The following is an 18,130-nucleotide window of genomic DNA, read 5'->3' on the forward strand; positions in this document are numbered from 1 at the left end:
TTTACAATGACAAGATGTACAAGTAGGCAACAGAGTGTTACTTTAAAAAATAAAATAAAGACCATCAAATGCTGTAGATGGCTTCTGTTCTGTGGGCTGTGTAATATTAAGTTTGCCTACGAAGTTTGTTTACAAAGCTGTAACTTCCTACTGCCTATACAAACACTCGTATTGAGTTGTTTTACATCCGCTGGGTAAAACACGCATACAGTATCCATAGAGATCCTTTCCATGTTGGTCAATATTTGTGATTACATGTTGAACCTGTCAGTAGCAGAACATGTATTTTTACTATTTGGCGAAAGTCTTGCCTACCCCATATGTACAGTAGCTGCTGTTACCATGATTCCCACAATTCCTAGCGATTTTACGACACAATCCTGAGCTCTATGTGAATCAAACGTGCCTCCTCTACCTTGAGATTCTAACATGTTGCTTGCCCTACCATAAGAACTAAACATTCCTGTTCTAAAATGAGATTCTAACATGGTGAATCCTTTACCATAAGAATTAAACATTCCTGTTCTAGCATGAGATTCTAACATGGTGAATCCTTTACCATACAAATTAGACATTCCTTTGCTACCACGAGATTCTATCGCAAGATTCTAGCATGTTGCCTCCTCTCCTAAGGGATTCTACCATGAGATTCTAGCATGTTGCCTCCTCTAGCATGAAGATCTGTATCCAGGACCCCCCACTGCTCTGCTGAGTCTGTGTGCTGAGGGTCTCCGCTCCCCTGGGTCCTAAAGCCGCCGCCGCCGCTGCTCTGGCAGCCACAGGGTCATGGGTTCACCTCCCCGCTGAGCACAATTACTGCAATATTCCAGCCCACGCCACACGCCCACCCAGGGGGGCCCCCGCGTGCAAATGAGATGCTTGGAGTGGGAGACAGAGACGTGCCGCGCAGAGCAGCCTCCACACAGAACCTTATACAGCCTCAACACAGAACAGCCTCCACACGTACACAGCCTCAACACACAATCTTATACAGCCTCCACACAGAGCAGCCTCCACACGTACACAGCCTCAACACACAATCTTATACAGCCCCAACACAGAGCAGCCTCCACACACAATCTTATACAGCCTCAACACAGAATCGTATACTCCCTCAACATATATCTTATACAGCCTCAACATATAATCGTACAGTATATAGCCTCAACACAGCACCTTATCTATCCTTAACACAGCACCTTATCCAGCCTCAACACAGCACCTTATCCAGCCTCAACACAGCACCTCAACACAGCACCTCAACACAGCATCTTATCCAGCCTCAACACAGCACCTTATCCAGCCTCAACACAGCACCTGCTCCAGCCTCAACACAGCACCTTCTCCAGCCCCAACACAGCACCTCAACACAGCACCTTATCTATCCTTAACACAGCACCTCAACACAGCACCTGCTCCAGCCTCAACACAGCACCTCAACACAGCACCTTATCTATCCTTAACACAGCACCTCAACACAGCACCTTATCTATCCTTAACACAGCACCTCAACACAGCACCTTATCTATCCTTAACACATCACCTCAACACAGCACCTGCTCCAGCCTCAACACAGCACCTCAACACAGCACCTTATCTATCCTTAACACAGGACCTCAACACAGCACCTGCTCCAGCCTCAACACAGCACCTCAACACAGCACCTTCTCCAGCCTCAACACAGCACCTTAACACAGCACCTTCTCCAGCCTCAACACAGCACCTTAACACAGCACCTTCTCCAGTGCTGGGGCAGAGAGCTGCACATGAGAGCTGCACATGCTCCGCCTCGTTATAGAGTTCACCACACGCCTGATAAGCGCATTGATTCCGACATAAGCTGCACATATGGAGCGCTTCAGAGCATTCCCATAGGTGGTCCCGCACACACACACACACACACCCACACACACACACACACACACACACACACACACGCGCGTGCATGGGGCGCACCACGGCGGCGTGAAGGCCACTGCGAGAGACTCTGGTGCTGAATGTGAATGCAGCCGGCCCGGTCGGCTCTGAGCCGGTGAAGCTCAAAGCTCTGTGAGCACATTACAGACTCCCAAGCTGACCTACTTAGCGGTGCAAGAGGACGGGAGAGAGCGGGAGAGAGTGGAGCGGAGCGGGCGCTTAAACAATGCAGCCATTCATCCAGCACGCTCTGATCCCTCTCCTCTCCGCTCCTCTCCGCTCCTCTCCGCTCCTCATGTGTGCGTTTGATTGGGTGATCCTGTCACTGCTCTTGATGTCTTCATTTTGATTGGCTTAAACAGTGGCATTTCCCCACTCGCCTGTGGGTTCCGTGCCTAGCAGCGACTTCTTAGAAGATTTTATGTACACACACGCACACACACACACACACACACACACACACAGACAAACACAATACATACAGTATATACTGTATCATAAACACACCAAACACACTATTGCCTAACACCGCCACATTATTCACATAGAGACATCCTAACTACAGAATACTGATCATTAATTATAATGATTTCATTAATACAGTTATCAAATGATACAGACAAAAAAACACGTCTATGACATCAACACGCACAATATGATGTATGTCAACAGCATGCATATGTATGAGACCAACCCACATGAGAAACACATAAGATATGTGTGTGAGAGAACAACCCACACAGGATACACACACAACAAGATATGTATGTGTAATATGAGACCAACCCACATATGATAAACACACGACAAGGTGTGTGTGTGTGTGTGTGTGTGTGTATGAGACCCACACATGATAAACACACAAGATATGTGTGTGTATGACAACAACCCACATATGAGAAACACATAAGGTGTGTGTGTGTGTGTGTGTGTGTGTGTGTGTGTGTGTGTGTGTGTGTGTGTGTGTGTGTGTGTGTGTGTGTGTGTGTGAGAACAACTTCACAGACGCAGCAATAGGAAGAGAACAACAGCCAACTGCTAAGGAGCACACACACAGTAAGCAGCACTAACTTCTAATAACTAACAAGACAACACACACACACAGGAATGTGCCAGCCGTCCAGTAACACAACGTGTACACACACACACTCCACCCTCCAGCTGTGCAGTAACACCACGTCAACACACACACTCCACGAGCAGTGGGAGGCTTCCCAGCGCCGGCCAGTGTGGCGATACGGCTGACGCAGAAATGGAATTATTTTCACATTTCAAACGCTTCTACATACGACTGTACACACACTGCCGAATCATACCTCAAAGGGTGCTTTTATGAAGGCAAGAGAGAAAAACAAACCTTTGCTGCATCTCATGATTTGTGTGAGAGAGAGAGAGAAAGAGAGAGAGAGAGCAAGAAGGAGAGAGAGAGATAAAAGCACATTACATAACAATCCTAAATCAATTACACACTTGTAATGAGTTGGGCGCTTGAGCACAGTAGGGTGTGTGTGTGTGTCTCTATGTGTGTGTGTGTGTGTTTGTGCGAAACATGGAGAAGTGGAAGAAAAATATTAGTAAACACAAAAGAGATAATGAGAGTGGCAGAAGACAGAGAGAAGCAATATTGTAACTGCTCTCGCTTCAGGCAGTCCTCACTTGTGGGGAATTTTGGTTTCCAAGGCAACAGCGCAGCCGGGCTGGAGAGAGAGAGCGAGAGAGAGAGAGCGCTGCGCGGCTGATAAGACTTTAAATATATTTTTCATGATGTTATATAAACGGCTGAGGTGGGAGGCCGGGCAGGGGTGTCGTGGCCATTACATAAACACACGGCCGACATCACACGGGGGTCGCGCTATTGGTCAGACGCCGCCGGCGCTCCTAAACTCATTCGGACGACTCCTCTGTCATCCTCTGAGGAGGATACTTGAGTTGTGTCCCTCTGCCCTTCCCGGCCCGTGGTCGTCCTTTTCCTCCTCCCTCCTCCTCCTCATCATCATCATCTCGTCCCTCCACTCCTCCTCTGCTGTCCTCCTCTCTCTCCTCTCTCCTCTCTCTCTCTCTCTCTTCTCTCTCATTCTCTTATCCCCCACAGTGCTTTGAATAAAAACCAGACTTGGTACGTAGTTGCAGTGTGGACACTCTGAGACGCCCTGTCTTTGGCTGTCACTCTGTCACACAGACAGGCACTCTCTTGGTACACAGAGGAGGTTGAATGGAAGCCATATTCCACTCTATGGTGCCTCTCATTCAGCATTTATAACGTCCTCCCCGCGCTCCTTGGGCCTCGATCCTCACTGATGATCCTCACCGAGGAGCGAGGGAGGACGTATAAACGCTGAATGGGAGGCACTCCATGTCATCTCACAGACTGGAGGCAGCTGCCAGCGTAATGACTGCACGGCACCAGGTAACACACTGCAGCCTGACAGCACACCTGAGGAGCACTCATGTTCGCACACATAAGGCCCAACGCTGGCAAACAGTTTTGTGTTTGCCTTGAGATCTCAGTGAACGTTGGCAAACACCCGCAAAACAGTTTGAGAAGGTATTAGTATTTCCGTGCAATTAAAAACAATCAGAAGGACAATTTTGAAACATAATGTCAGCTAACTTGGTTGTCATAGGATATTATCTTATGTAAACTTTAAAGACGCACTAAGGAGTTCTCTTGACACCCAAGAGAACTAACTACCTGAGGTTAGCTGAGTACCTAAAAGGTGTGCTAACATCCTGATAGGTGAGCTAAATACCTAAAAGGTGAGGTAAATACATTATAAATGATCTAACTACCTACCTTTTGTAATACTACAGGTATTACAAAAACCCCACACACTTTGCCAAAAAAACAGAACTAGAAAAGCACTCAGAGAGCGCAGACCTCCGCCTGTATTGTTCTTCCTAGGTTGTCATACATTTGAACCTAAACTATTCCGATCACCACCACGTGGCCATACCATGCCATTACACCACTAAGCAAAACACATAAACGGCTCCAGAATCCCAACGGTGATACGGATCACTCCCGAAATGTAATCGTTTCTTCCTTGGGTCATCTCTGACCTTCCCTTTCATCGAAATCCATCCATTACGTTTTGAGTTATCTTGCTAACAGACAGACAGATAGACAGACAGACAGACAGACAGACAAAAAAACAAACAGACAAACATATGCCGGTCCCCGATGAAAACATAACCTCCTTAGGCGGAGGTAACTACATTATGTTCATCAAGGGCTAGTGGAACAGTTCATAATTAGAACTAATTGTAAAGTCCAAGTGAGGTAATTTCAGAGACATGTCATACAGTAGCTGAGCATTTGACATCCACTGACTGACAGCTGCAGCAACCCTCAAGGAGGGCCAATTTTGTCCGATTCAGCAAAGAAGACTAGCAAATGTGGGAGCAGGAGAAATACTAAATTACGTCAATCATTTTCTCAGACCTCGTTCAACATGAAGGTTGTAATGGCGTCCTTTCTGCCAGCCAGCCCTCATGGAGGACGTGGGCAGGCGAGACGCACGGCAACTTGTGACATTTACACACTCCAGTAAAGAACATTAACATTCACACAGGTCAGGGCCAGCTGCTCTTTGCCTACTAACCGACAAGCAGCGAAATGTCACAGCGACCTGTCAAAACAGGACTCCGACCACTCAGCAGCGAGCCGCGGACGCCCAGACCACAGATGTCCGACTCACACGTGGCCTCGTCCGTGCTGTTGTCTGGAAGGACAGGGCCAGACGTACACACAGAGCCCACGGCTCACACACTCTGAGAAGACGGCTCACACAACACTCTGAGAGGACGGCTCACACACTCTGAGAGGACTGGTCTCTTGAATGAAGTGTGCATGCTGATCCTATACGGACATTTCCCCTCATTGACGCACTTATTACACTCATTGATGCACTTATTGTGGTTTTTGTTTATTGATTTAAAATTATTGATTTAAAATTGTTGTTAGAATTGCTCTTAAAAACGTAAAAATGTGTTTGTTTTTTTACCATGTGGTACAGTAAGTCGCTTTGGTTAAAAATATGTAATGTAATGACATGTAATGTAATATAATGTAATGTAATGTAATGTAATGAATAAGAGGAGTCATCCCTATATTCCCAGGGTCATTGTTTTCCCCCAAAAGAGTCCAATGTTTCCCAGTCGCAATACATACATACATATGTATTTGGGAAAAGCGGGGACATAGCAGCCTTTAAAAAAAAAAGGGGGGGGGGGGGACATAGGACCTGGGGAACATAGGTAGCCTACAGTAGCCTACACTCCCAAATAAGATGGCTGTCTGATGTGGGTGGATGTACATGTAAACACAGTCTTTTGCGACCTAAATCCACCCCCTAATTGACCGATGTGTTGATGCGTTGTGTCTTTACTGCGGATATGTGAGAAAGTCCCTCTGATGAGCCGGAGAAGCTCAGCTGGGTATGTGACTGAGGGATACACTGATAGCCTAATTAGCATGTCGTGACCTAGCCACTTGTTTCATGCTACGTCCACATGATCTCCTGCATGGCCAATCAGCATATTAACCAGCTGTCACTGTGTAGCCTAATCCGTGTTAGCATATTAACATGCGCTCCTTGCCTCATCCTGCATGCCCCACTGTGTCCTGCTGTTCTCTGTAGCAGAAATGGTCTGCTAGCATGTTTGTTAACAGTGTCATTAACGGATATTAGCGGTAACAAATGAATGGTCTTTGTGATGTGTTTTGGAAGGGGGTTTCTGCCCATGTCCTCTCATTAATATTTCACCACACATACACACGCACACACACACACACACACACACACACACACACACACACACACACACACACACACACACACACATACACACACCACACACCATGGAACCACAACCCTGAACGGTTTGGTCATTCTCTGAGAATGCTAAGTGGAGTTGTGCACTGACTTGTAATTGTAATAATTAAAAGTTTGGCCACTGCACACCAAAAGATCAAGGAGAAAGGTTTGCAAATTACGCACCTCTTAATTCACATTAAGGGCTGTTGCAGACTTTCAGGGGAAATTAAGATGGATATACATACATTAAAAGTAATTCCAAGGACGGCGTGCTGTTGGAAAAGTACAGTGGGAAAGCTCCACTCTCCACAACAGCCACACTAAGCCAAGGCATTTGCACAGCTGTGAAGTTTTCTTTGTGAGAACAAATTCAACAGCTAATGGCGGCCTTACATCATACTATTTTCGAGCGATTTCACAGTCAGTGACTACATTTCCAAAGTCGGAAAGAAATAATGGGAGTTTTACTGGAGTTACGGAGCGCTCCTGTCAAACATTTAATGTAAAGGTGCCAATCTCAACGGTTTTAAGTCAGTCCGAGTCCGTCTTTTTATAGTCATGCCGTTACAACAATATCAAACATTTTTATAGATATTGTCAATTATATAGATATTATCACAAATCCTTTAGCTGTGGCTGATATATAAAACCAAAATAAAACAAAATAGTGACCTTTCTTCCACACCAAACAGAAAGGGGCAAAGTAAGCGATAGCTTAACCCTGTATGTTTATTTGTTATTTTGTTTCTTAAAAATGATTTGGGACTTAACATGAAAAGAGACACAAATTCCTGTGGTTGAAAAACATACAGTTGGAAGGCTTATGGTAATGGTAAAGCTAAAAAGTCAAGGCTAACGGTAAGTAAAGGCTAATGGTAAGTAAAGGCTAATGGTAAGGCTTGTATGGTTGTGGCAGTGCCCACAGATGTCTATTCAGTGGCTCAGCTGGATTCCCATGCTTCTGTCCCTTTATCAGAGCAAATCGCAGCTGATTGCTCCGTGGATTTCCTTGCGCATACCTGTCTGTGTGATGTCAATCAGGTGAAAGAGATACTGCACTTACCCAAAGAGCGATCTCTTCTGCTCCACTGCCTTCTTCATTTACTCAGAGAGTGGCGGAGAGAGCCTGTCACACACAGACAGACCACAGAAGCGTGGCCAGCACACTCACACCCTCGGATATCAAGCCTGGAGTACGGAACAAATAAAAAGAACCGTGAAAAATAGTATATCTGGAAATATATCTGATTCCATCCATTCCCTGTACAGCAAGGCTTGTTAAACTTTTCTTTTTACATTTTGTTAAATTCAACATGATGGTTACTTGTCACATGTTCATTACTTCTACATTGGGTTTCACCAAGGTTAAACATTCTGCTGGCAACCAGCAATTTGGTGTTTTGTCTGGGCATTGTCAAAGGATATCTTGGTGTTGGCGCTTCCATCTTAATTTACCGTTCATTTACACATTGTGCCATCTATTATCCAGTAATTGCTAGCTGACATAATAACAGACTCACAAACACAATAACAGGCACACAAACCTCAACTTACAGAACTCATCCACAAGGTTACCCACAAACACACTTAATCTTTATTACCGACAAATTCCACCCACAAACACACACACACACACACACACAAGAGGGAGAGCACAGCTCGGCTTTTTCTCCGGATACCCAAACAAAATAAAATGCTTCTGCGGACAAGCTTTCTTCCCAGTGTAACATGTCAAGGTTTTAGCTAAACAGCACGGGCCGAATGGTCTCGGGCTTACACACACACACACACACACACACACACACACACACACAGCCTCTGCTGTTCTGGCTGCTGGCAGCAGGGAAGTGGTGAGGGGCTGGTCCAAGCCATGCGCCGCCTGTATGCAGTGGACCAAGGGTAAATAGGCTCGGAAGCTGGGCTGGCGCTGAGACATGCCTGTTGGACATTGACTGGACTTTCAGCAGATTATCTCTTCAAGAGCAGCAACCTTTCCCTCTCCTCATTCCTCCCGGCCATCTGCGCACTCGCTCAGAGTCTAGCCGGATCCGCGCCGCGTCCAGGCCAGATCTGGGCTACGGCAAGCGGCCGCCTGGGCATCCTTCACTGCCTCTGCTTCCTCTCCTGAGATGAGTGTGGCGCCTGTGGTCGTGGAGCAGAGCCGGGATTGGCTAGCGAGAGCCACAGACTGTCTCCGTGTAGTCCCACCTGGCCAAGCTCCATATGCAGGACCCAGCTCTAATTAAATACACACTCTGGCAGTGATGCATGCCCCTCGCTGCGCCTCCTTCTCCTCCTCCTCCTCCTCCTCTCCTCCTCTCTTCCCCCCCAGGCCTCCCTCTCTCCCTCCATCCGTCCATTGTGTTGTGGGCTCAGAGTTCTGACCTACATACGCCTGTGCAGGCCTCTCGGCAGGGCCTCCAAACCCAGACTGTGCATCTGCATGGAGCAGCCCGCAGTGTAGTGTGGAGGCGCGCGAGAGACGACGAGAACAGGGCAGCAATTATGCTAAACACACGAGCTGCCAGGTGGAGACAGAGCACGCGGCTGAACTGGGAGCTGTCGGGTGTGTGTGTGTGTTTGTGTGTGTGTGTGTGTGTGTGTGTGTGTGTGTGTGTGTGTGTGTGTGTGCATGTGTGTGTGTGTGAAGATGGGGCTGAACTGGGGGGTGGAGAGGGGGTATCGTTTCAGAGCGTTATACCAGACTGCAGCCGACATGGGCGCTGTCGTGTGTGTGTGTGTGTGTGTGTGTGTGTGTGTGTGTGAATTATACTGAGCGATGTTGACTGGCCTCTGCACTAGCGAGGTGTTAGTGGACAACACAAACCCTGAGAGGATTGTAAAGGCGGTGCACCTCATAGGCCTGCTGTGCAGCTGACCCTGTATCATGACCTTGTGACCTTCACCACACCGAAGACCATAGCAACGGTACACCGAAGACCGTAGCAACGGTGCAACGGAAAAACAGGGGTGTCTAAAAACAAAGGTACTCAAAACCTTTGTTTTTTTGCTGTCCATGCAGCAAGATAATTTCACTTGACAAGATTTCTTACATTAAGATAAATAACTCTAGAAATAAGATTGTAGTGCAAAGTTTAATACTTGAATTAAGAAACAAGATAAATTATCTTAAACTTCTAAATTTCATTTTTTTTTGTCTCGATTAGAATCAAATCATTTGCAGTGTACAGCAGTACTGACAATACCTGACAAATGTGCAAGTCTTTTACAGAGTGGCTTTTTCTTATATCTATTAGCAGCTTTACATCTGTGCTGTCGGTTGAAAAACAAAAATACACACAAATATTGCGCATTGAATTTGCTTGGAATGTGGAATTTGGCTCTACACATGATGTTAAAATGTTAAATCCACACATTATATCCCTATGGAACCCCAGAGGTGTCATTGCAAGATATTAATTGGTCTATGTTTGAGGGAATGTGTGCTCTTTTCACTAGTGCGCTTAGTTACTAAAATGTAATAAAATGAGCATACATTCTCTCAATGGACAAAATTGCAATAACACCTCCCTTGCAATGACCCCTCCCTGGCTCTATTCTCCTTTCAGTTCACAACATTTTACAGAAACATAATAAAAGGACATTAAAGCTCTAATATATTTTACCTGTAACTGGCGGCAGTTCTGTTCCCAGCGGAGATCTGTCGGCCGGTGAGATCCAATTCCGGCCGCATCTCTCAAACTGTTAAAAACGTAGATAAGACTTTTTCTAAAACAAAACCCAGCCACTGCAGTTTTAGAATACTGAGAGCAAGGCCCTCCTAGTGGACGTGCTCCTAATTAAACTCGGAGAGGCCTGGCCTCTGACCACACATTATGCTGCACTGCTACCCATGCACTAATAAAGAGCGGGTCTGCTCCACTGGGTGTAATAGACCATGCCATAAGCTAGCTAGTAGTACGGTAGATCTTCAGAAACCCCTTCCCCCCCTTAGACCGCTATGCTCAGCAGCCGTTTCCTACAGCCTCTCAGTATGAAGCCTGTGGCACATACAGTACAGCAGCCTTTAATTAAGCCTGGTAGGCATGTTTGAAAATGTCCTTGTACCAGACAGTTAGGCAGTTACCTGGTTGGCTTTGGGCTTCATCTCTCATGTCCTGGCTGAATTGTATTGAATAATAATTCCCAGTGTTGTCCTGGAATCAAGGAACATGACGCAACGGGCTCAGAGAAGAAGAATGAAAAGTTAGAGTAAGAAGAAGAAGACGTGTGCATGCTGTTTTATGTGTGTATGTCCGGAGGGCCGGTGCAGAGATAATATATACCACAGGGATCGACAGGGATAAATGCGTAATGCTCCGGAACTTTTGTTACAGTAACTGCAGATGCAGGATCATCGACTGGACAATGGATTTCCTCTTACATCAATGAAATATTGACGAGGAGCTTTAATATTAACATTATTCATGACATTTTCTGAAACATGGATTTTTTGCTAAATGACTCTCCTGAGAGTCCTGAGAGTCTATTCTGAGAGTGTGTGTGTGTGTGCGTGTGTGTGTGAGTGAATGTGTGTGTGCATGTGTGCGTGTGTGTGTGTGTGTGTGTATGTGTTGTCATAGCACTGAAAGTGTGTGTACTGAGTGTAAAACTGAGTCTAAAAACAGAGGTATAAGAGCAACTTCAGAAAGTAAAAGTCCTGCCGCATTTTTGGGTGTATTTGGGTGCATTCGTAAATTGCCTCTCCAAGCGTTCTGAACTCTGAACACTCTCTCAACCCCAAAAGCAGTTAGCAGTTCCTGAGGGTGTGTTCGGAGCGCTCAGAGTGGCAATTTACAAATGCACCCATAGTTCCATTCATTCACTTAATCCTCTCATTCTAATCAGCACAATGCTTAAGCCAGGTAGATCTGCTAGTTAGTGAAATCACCTGTGTTCTGTGCAAACATTTTCTGAAGCTGGACTTGACATCTCTGCCTAAGAGTGTGTGGAAAGGTCCTCTGTCTGTCCTGCGTGTGTATCCTGAGTGTGTGTACCCTGGGTGGGTGTCCTGTTTGTATTGAGGAAAGGTCCTGCATGTGTGTGTGTGAGTGTCCTGTTTGTATTAGATAAAGGTCCTGCTTGTGTGTGTGTGTGTGTGTGTGTGTGTGTGTGTGTGTGTGTGTGTGTGTGTGCTGTTTATATTGAATAAAGGTCCTGCGTGTGTGTGTGTGTGTGTGTGTGTGTGTGTGTGTGTGTGGTTTGTATTGAATAAAGGTCCTGCATGCGTGTCCTCGGATCCCCTCCTGTACGCGCCCGGGAGTCAGACTACGCAGAGGAGAATGTTCTCTGTCGTCAGCGGTTTCATATTGCACGCCGCTCCTGCCAATTCTATCCGTCCCGGTGAGACTCACACACACTCAACACGGCACAGGACGTCACCGTAGAACAGGACGTTAGTGTAGCACAAAGGAAGTGCTGATTCCGGGAAAAGCTCCAAATATGTGACACATAAATTCAAATAAGAGATGGGTTCTGCTCTCTCAGGTCTCCGGTTCTCTGAACAAATTCACCTCAACACAGAACTGCCTTTACTTCTCTACCTATCTCTCTCTTCCTCCCTCTCTCCCCAGCACTCTCTTTTTTACACTCTCTCTCCCCCCAGCACTCTCTTTTTTACTCTCTCTCCTCCCAGATCTGAAGATCTATTGTGCGCTCCGTGACCACGGGGCCACCTTTTTGTTTAGCCATAATTAGCAGGCAATCCCATTAGCGTAAATGAGGGATTTTGCAAAGTCAAATGGCTCAGGAGCAAATGGCCAGAAAAACACCATTCCTCAAGGTCCCTGCTACACTGAGCCTAATGAGAGCGCCGCTGTGAGCGAGAGCGCCAGCGTCCCCCCCTCTCTCCGCTCCTCTCCGGTCGGCTCCGCTCTCGCGCACAGCTAATGACCGTGCCCTGGGAGCCGGCCGCACACCGGGAGATTACGCGCATCATGCTCCTCAGATCTGTGGGCACCGTTTGGTGATATCGGAGGGGGGGGGGGGGGGGGGGGGGGGGAGATGGTGTCTGTGCGTTGTTGCACCCTGAGCAGGCAGGCAGACATGCAGACAGACAGAGGTGCCCACTCCTCAATGTGGGACCTCCTGAAGACAGAGGGGTGGGTTCTGCTGGATCTTCTAGAACATTCTAACAATGGGCAAGTTCTGAGGTTTGACTCTGAGGTTCTGTGGTGGAGTTGAATGTGTTTAAGGTATTTGTTGCTGAGGTGTTTGTGATCGAGGTGTTAGTAGGAGATGTCTCTGTGGTTGAGGTGTTTGCATGGTTGTGGTGAAGGTCTTTGGATTTGAGTTTGAGGTCTTGGTGTCGGATATGTTTTTGCTTGAGTTGTTTGTATTTGTGGTGGAAGTCTTTTGCTAATGTATTTGGTGTTTTTGGCTGAGGTATTTGGGCTAGAAGTCTCCAGATGGAAAGTTTCCTGATGCTCTCATCAGAAATAGAGGTTCTAATAAGCTACAAGCACGAAAGGGTCTTTGAATTTGAACACACGCATAAATCCCTCTTTATCGTAACATGCTGATTCACTAGGTGCAACACCTAACTGGGTCCGTCTAGACACTAATTGCATGAACAATAGCTTCAAACACACCTGGCTCCATCGGAAACAAAAGCCCAGAACGAGCCCTTTGTGCACATAGCCCATGCTAAACCCTGCACTCCTCAGCAAAGCCGTGGTAGCCGGCATACTGTAGGAGAGCTGTGTGGAGACGTCTGCCCTGTCAGAATAAATGATGTCTCTCTCTCAGCCACAACATAAGGGCTGCTGACACCTACAGACACACTCATCTCCACGCTCATGTCACTCACAACAAATCCTGCCTGCCCCGTCGGTGGGAGCCGTGGCCAAGAGTGCTTCCCCTTTCCCTCCCTCAACTTGGTGAATTTGAATGGCCCCCTCAGCGGAGGGCGTGAGCTGTACGGGACGTGCGGAGACACGGGCGTGGATGACTGCTGCCGCGCTAAGGCCAACGGAAGGCTGCGATGGCGCTGCAGGAAGACTTTGATCTGCGAGAAAAAGAGAGAGAGAGAGAGAGAGAGAGAGAGAGAGGGGGAGCTGGGCAGGGACATAACTGAATTTAACTTCAAAGGCCTGGGAGTCGATACACTGCACCACCACTGAGATACAGCGCTAGCTGTACAGGACTGATTAGACCCTGAACCAAAAAAATGGACTATGTTCTGATATTTTTTTAAAAAAGCACATTGTGCTTAGACACACACACTCACTCATTCTCTGCTGCACTCTACTACTACACTTCCGACTTCAGCCGTTTTTCTAGTCTCACTGTCACATAAATGTCACAGTAGCTGTGGCACCTGTAGCGTAAAAGCTGTCCCTGGGGCGTTTTTTTAGCTCACATGAATAAGCGATGGACACCTGCCAAGGTCGCGCTGCGCTGCTTCAGTCTGGAGATGAAGATGTCTGCCGGGCCGGGCCGGCCATGCACCGGAATAACACACGGCTCATTTCAGGACCGCGGAGTCGCGAGCCGGAGACGCGTCCGAAAAAAGGGGATGGTGCTGAAGTTGTGTGAGCGCTGTGGAAGGTAACACACACCCTGAGCAGCGGCAGCATCTCTGGATCCCTCCACCCCATCTGACAGGAGGCCAGCATTGCTTTAATGAGGCCCGGAGAGGCTTCTCTGCATCGCTGTCTGTCCCAGGATAGACCATCACACCACCCTCCCCTCACCAGCCCTCCTCATCACACACACACACACACACACACCCTCCCCACCACTCCTCATCACACACACGCCCCCCCCACCCACCTCATCACACACCATCCCCACCCTCCATCACACACACACACACACACACACACACCCCTGCCACCTCCTCCCTCCCCAGGGGTGTGTGTATGGGTAAGGGGCCAGCATGTTGGCAGCACACCAGGGAGGCATGGATGGCTGTCCCCTAAGAAAACATTTCCCAACATGCTATGACAACACGCATCACACAAAATACACACTCTCGGTGATATGACAACACACACGCACACACACACACACACACAAACACACACACACACACACACACACACACACACACACACACACACAGAATCACGACTGGCCACTGATATGACATGCACATCACACAAATAAGGGCAGATTATGTATGAGCATGAAGCACTGGATGATGAGGTGGGGCGTGCATGTCTGTGTGTGTGGCGGGGGGTGATAGCCTTATGAGTGTGAGTGCACTGTGTGTATGTGTGTGTGTGTGTGGGGGGGGGGGGGTAGTGGGGTGTATTGTGTAGCTGTATTAATCTGCAGCTCTGTTCTTCATGCATGGATTACTGGGTTAACTGGGTCTCATTCTTGGTGAAATGAATCGGTGAAAGGATTGCCCTTCAAAGCTGTTGGAGCTTGAAATGCAGCTCTGCTTGGGAGAACTATTGTAGCCCTACATATGAGAAACAGCTCTGCTTAGGAGAACTACTGTAGCCCTATGCATGAGAAACAGCTCTGCTTAGGAGAACTACTGTAGCCCTATGCATGAGAAACAGCTCCGCTTAGGAGAACTACTGTAGCCCTACACATGAGAAACAGCTCCGCTTAGGAGAACTATTGTAGCCCTACACATGAGAAACAGCTCTGCTTAGGAGAACTACTGTAGCCCTATGCATGAGAATCAGCTCTGCTTAGGAGAACTACTATAGCCCTGCTCAGGAGAACTACTGTAGTCCTGCTCAGGAGAAACAGTTCTGCATAGGAGCTTATTCTCTGTTTGCAGGATGAGATGGCCTAAACCTGGTCTTAAACTTCAGTTAAACTGTAAACCTAGTCCTAACTTCAGTTAACTCAACAGTACCATAACTCTGTGGAACCCTACCCTTAACTACTCCAGGAGAACCCTACTCCTATCTCCTCTGGGAGAACCCTGTTCCTAACTCCTCCAGGAGAGCCCCATACCCCTAACTCCTCTGAGAGAACCCCAATCTCAACTCCTCCAGGAGTACCCTTTCAGTAGTACTCCAAGCAACAGTGAAGCACTGTATATTTCTCATCCCATTCAGTGTCTCTGTGCGTTTCCTGTCATTTTCCTGTCATTCCCATACCCCATACCCCCCCCCCCCCCCCCCCCATTCCTAACCTCCTCCACCATCAGAGGATCAGCCATGAGGATATTCCCATGATAGCCTGGGAAGTCACAGTGGAGATAAGATATGGAGAATCCAGGCTCCCGGTAAGCGCTGTTGGCCTCCATATGCTATGGTAATTCCTATCTGTTCACGCACCTGACGCATATCCGCCAAACATCAAAATGGGATCTGTGTGCTTGGGAAGTCGCATCACTTCCTCCGTGGGCTCATGGAGAGGTGTTGCTGCATACCTTTTCATGCTCACTGCATCGCTGTAGCAAGCCTTTGGGGAGGGCTACAGCACGTGTGCATGTGTGTGTGTGTGTGTGTGTGTCAGTATGTGTGTTTATATGTTGTGTGTGTGTGTGTGTGTGTGTATGTTTATCCTTATCTGGTTTACTATACAAAGAAACACAGGGGCTGGTAAAAGCCAGTCTGGATGTAACCTTTTATTGCTCGATATTGAGTCAGACTTTTTTTTATATGTAACTTTTCTTTAATTCTGGCGCCACAGAGGTAAGTGTGGAACTTCAAAGGCGTCGCTGAGAGGAAGGCTCACTGACATCAGGTAGGGAGGCACTTTGATGGTTATCCTCTTGCCTGTTTGAGTTATCAACCTCCGCCCTTCTCCTTCCAGAAGCCTCCAATCATCCCTGCACTTTTCTCCTGTCACGGATTATCAAGGGGAAACCGAAATGCCTTTTTGTTGAAATAATTATATGGAGGAAAAAGTAGCACGCTGTCAGTCAGGCTTATGTTTATTTATATTGATATTATTTCTTGTATATGTATTCCCTTTTTATGGTTTTGTCCTAGTTTTGCCAACTGGTTGCTATAGAAACGCACCACAAGTACCTCCGATTTCCGAGCTCCTCTCATTCAGTAGTCTTTTCTCTCTGGCTTTTTCTTTCTTTCTTTCTTTCTGGCTCTCTCTTTCTCTCCCAATCTCTCTAGTCTATCGCTCTCTCTTCCTCTCTTTCTTTCTCGATTTCTCTCCTCCTGTCTTCCCCGTGTGTCTGTTCCTGTGTTGTTCTCGCGCTGCAACAAGGTTGCTGCTGTGAGAGAGAGCATTATTAAAGCTCCCCCTGACACTTTGCCTTGCCTGAGCTGTTCGGCTGGAGTTTCCCATCCACGCCTGGCTGGCTGTGTGGCTTAGGGAACACACACTGCTGTTCTGCTCTGCTCTGTTCTGTGCATTCAGCTCGTCTCTCCCCTCCCTATAGCCTGCCCTCATTAGGGAAGACTCACTACGGTGAGGAAAAAGTTGTCAAACCAATAAACCTTGACGCTTGCAGTATCTTATTACGTGAAAACTAGCTTGATTACAGCTGCGTGTGAAGGCAACACAACAGGTTCCTCATTCCATAGAGAGTGGGTGCATGGGACTAATGGACATGTGTACAGGCAAGTACAGACACACACACACACACATGCGCACACACACACACACACACACACGCATGCACACACACACGCATGCACACACACACACACACACACACACACACACACACACACACACACACATACACACACACACACACACGCACACACACACTCACACCCTAGGGTGGCATATGGGAGAATGATTACTTGGCCTCCTGGCTCTCCGCTCTGTGCCATTAGCGTCTGTAATTAGATATTAATGATTCTGTGAACTGCAGACACCTGAGGATGTGAATATTTCAGAGGAGGAAGAGGAAGAGGAAGAGATCTCACCACAATCACAGCTGAGACCAACACGAAGCAGCACACTGCAGACTACCACCGACTACACACTCTGTCATGTTATTGTTTTGCAGTGTTTTTTGTTTACCTTGTGATTTCTTCATTCTTCATCTGCCATGTTGTTGTTTTGCTATGTTTTTTTGTTTACCTAGTGCACTCTTCATTTCTTCATCTTTTATTTTGCCATGTTATTCAACTGTTTTAAAGTACTTTGATTTCTATGCTCTTATTTCTGCTCATTTGTAAGGAAATTGTAATCATATTATTTTATTTATTTATTGTTGAATTATCAATGTGTGTGCTAAATAATTTAAAAAAAAATCATGTTGTGCCCTCTTATGGTCCCTTTCTTTGTGTGCGCTGAAAAAAACCTCTGTTTTTCCCACATGCAATAATATGAACACAAAGACGGTGTGCGTGTGCACCACTGCATACTGAACTCTATAGCAGCTAATCAGAAACAGATGATTTGGCTTGTTTTGACTGGAGTTCAAACGTCAACAATTTTCTCCCTCGTCGCTGACCATACCCCATAAATTCACATTTAAAGCGCCCTTATTAGCATAATTGTTTGGATAC

The sequence above is a fragment of the Sardina pilchardus genome, chromosome 7, assembly GCF_963854185.1.
Source record: "Sardina pilchardus chromosome 7, fSarPil1.1, whole genome shotgun sequence".
NCBI classification, from domain to species: domain Eukaryota; kingdom Metazoa; phylum Chordata; class Actinopteri; order Clupeiformes; family Clupeidae; genus Sardina; species Sardina pilchardus.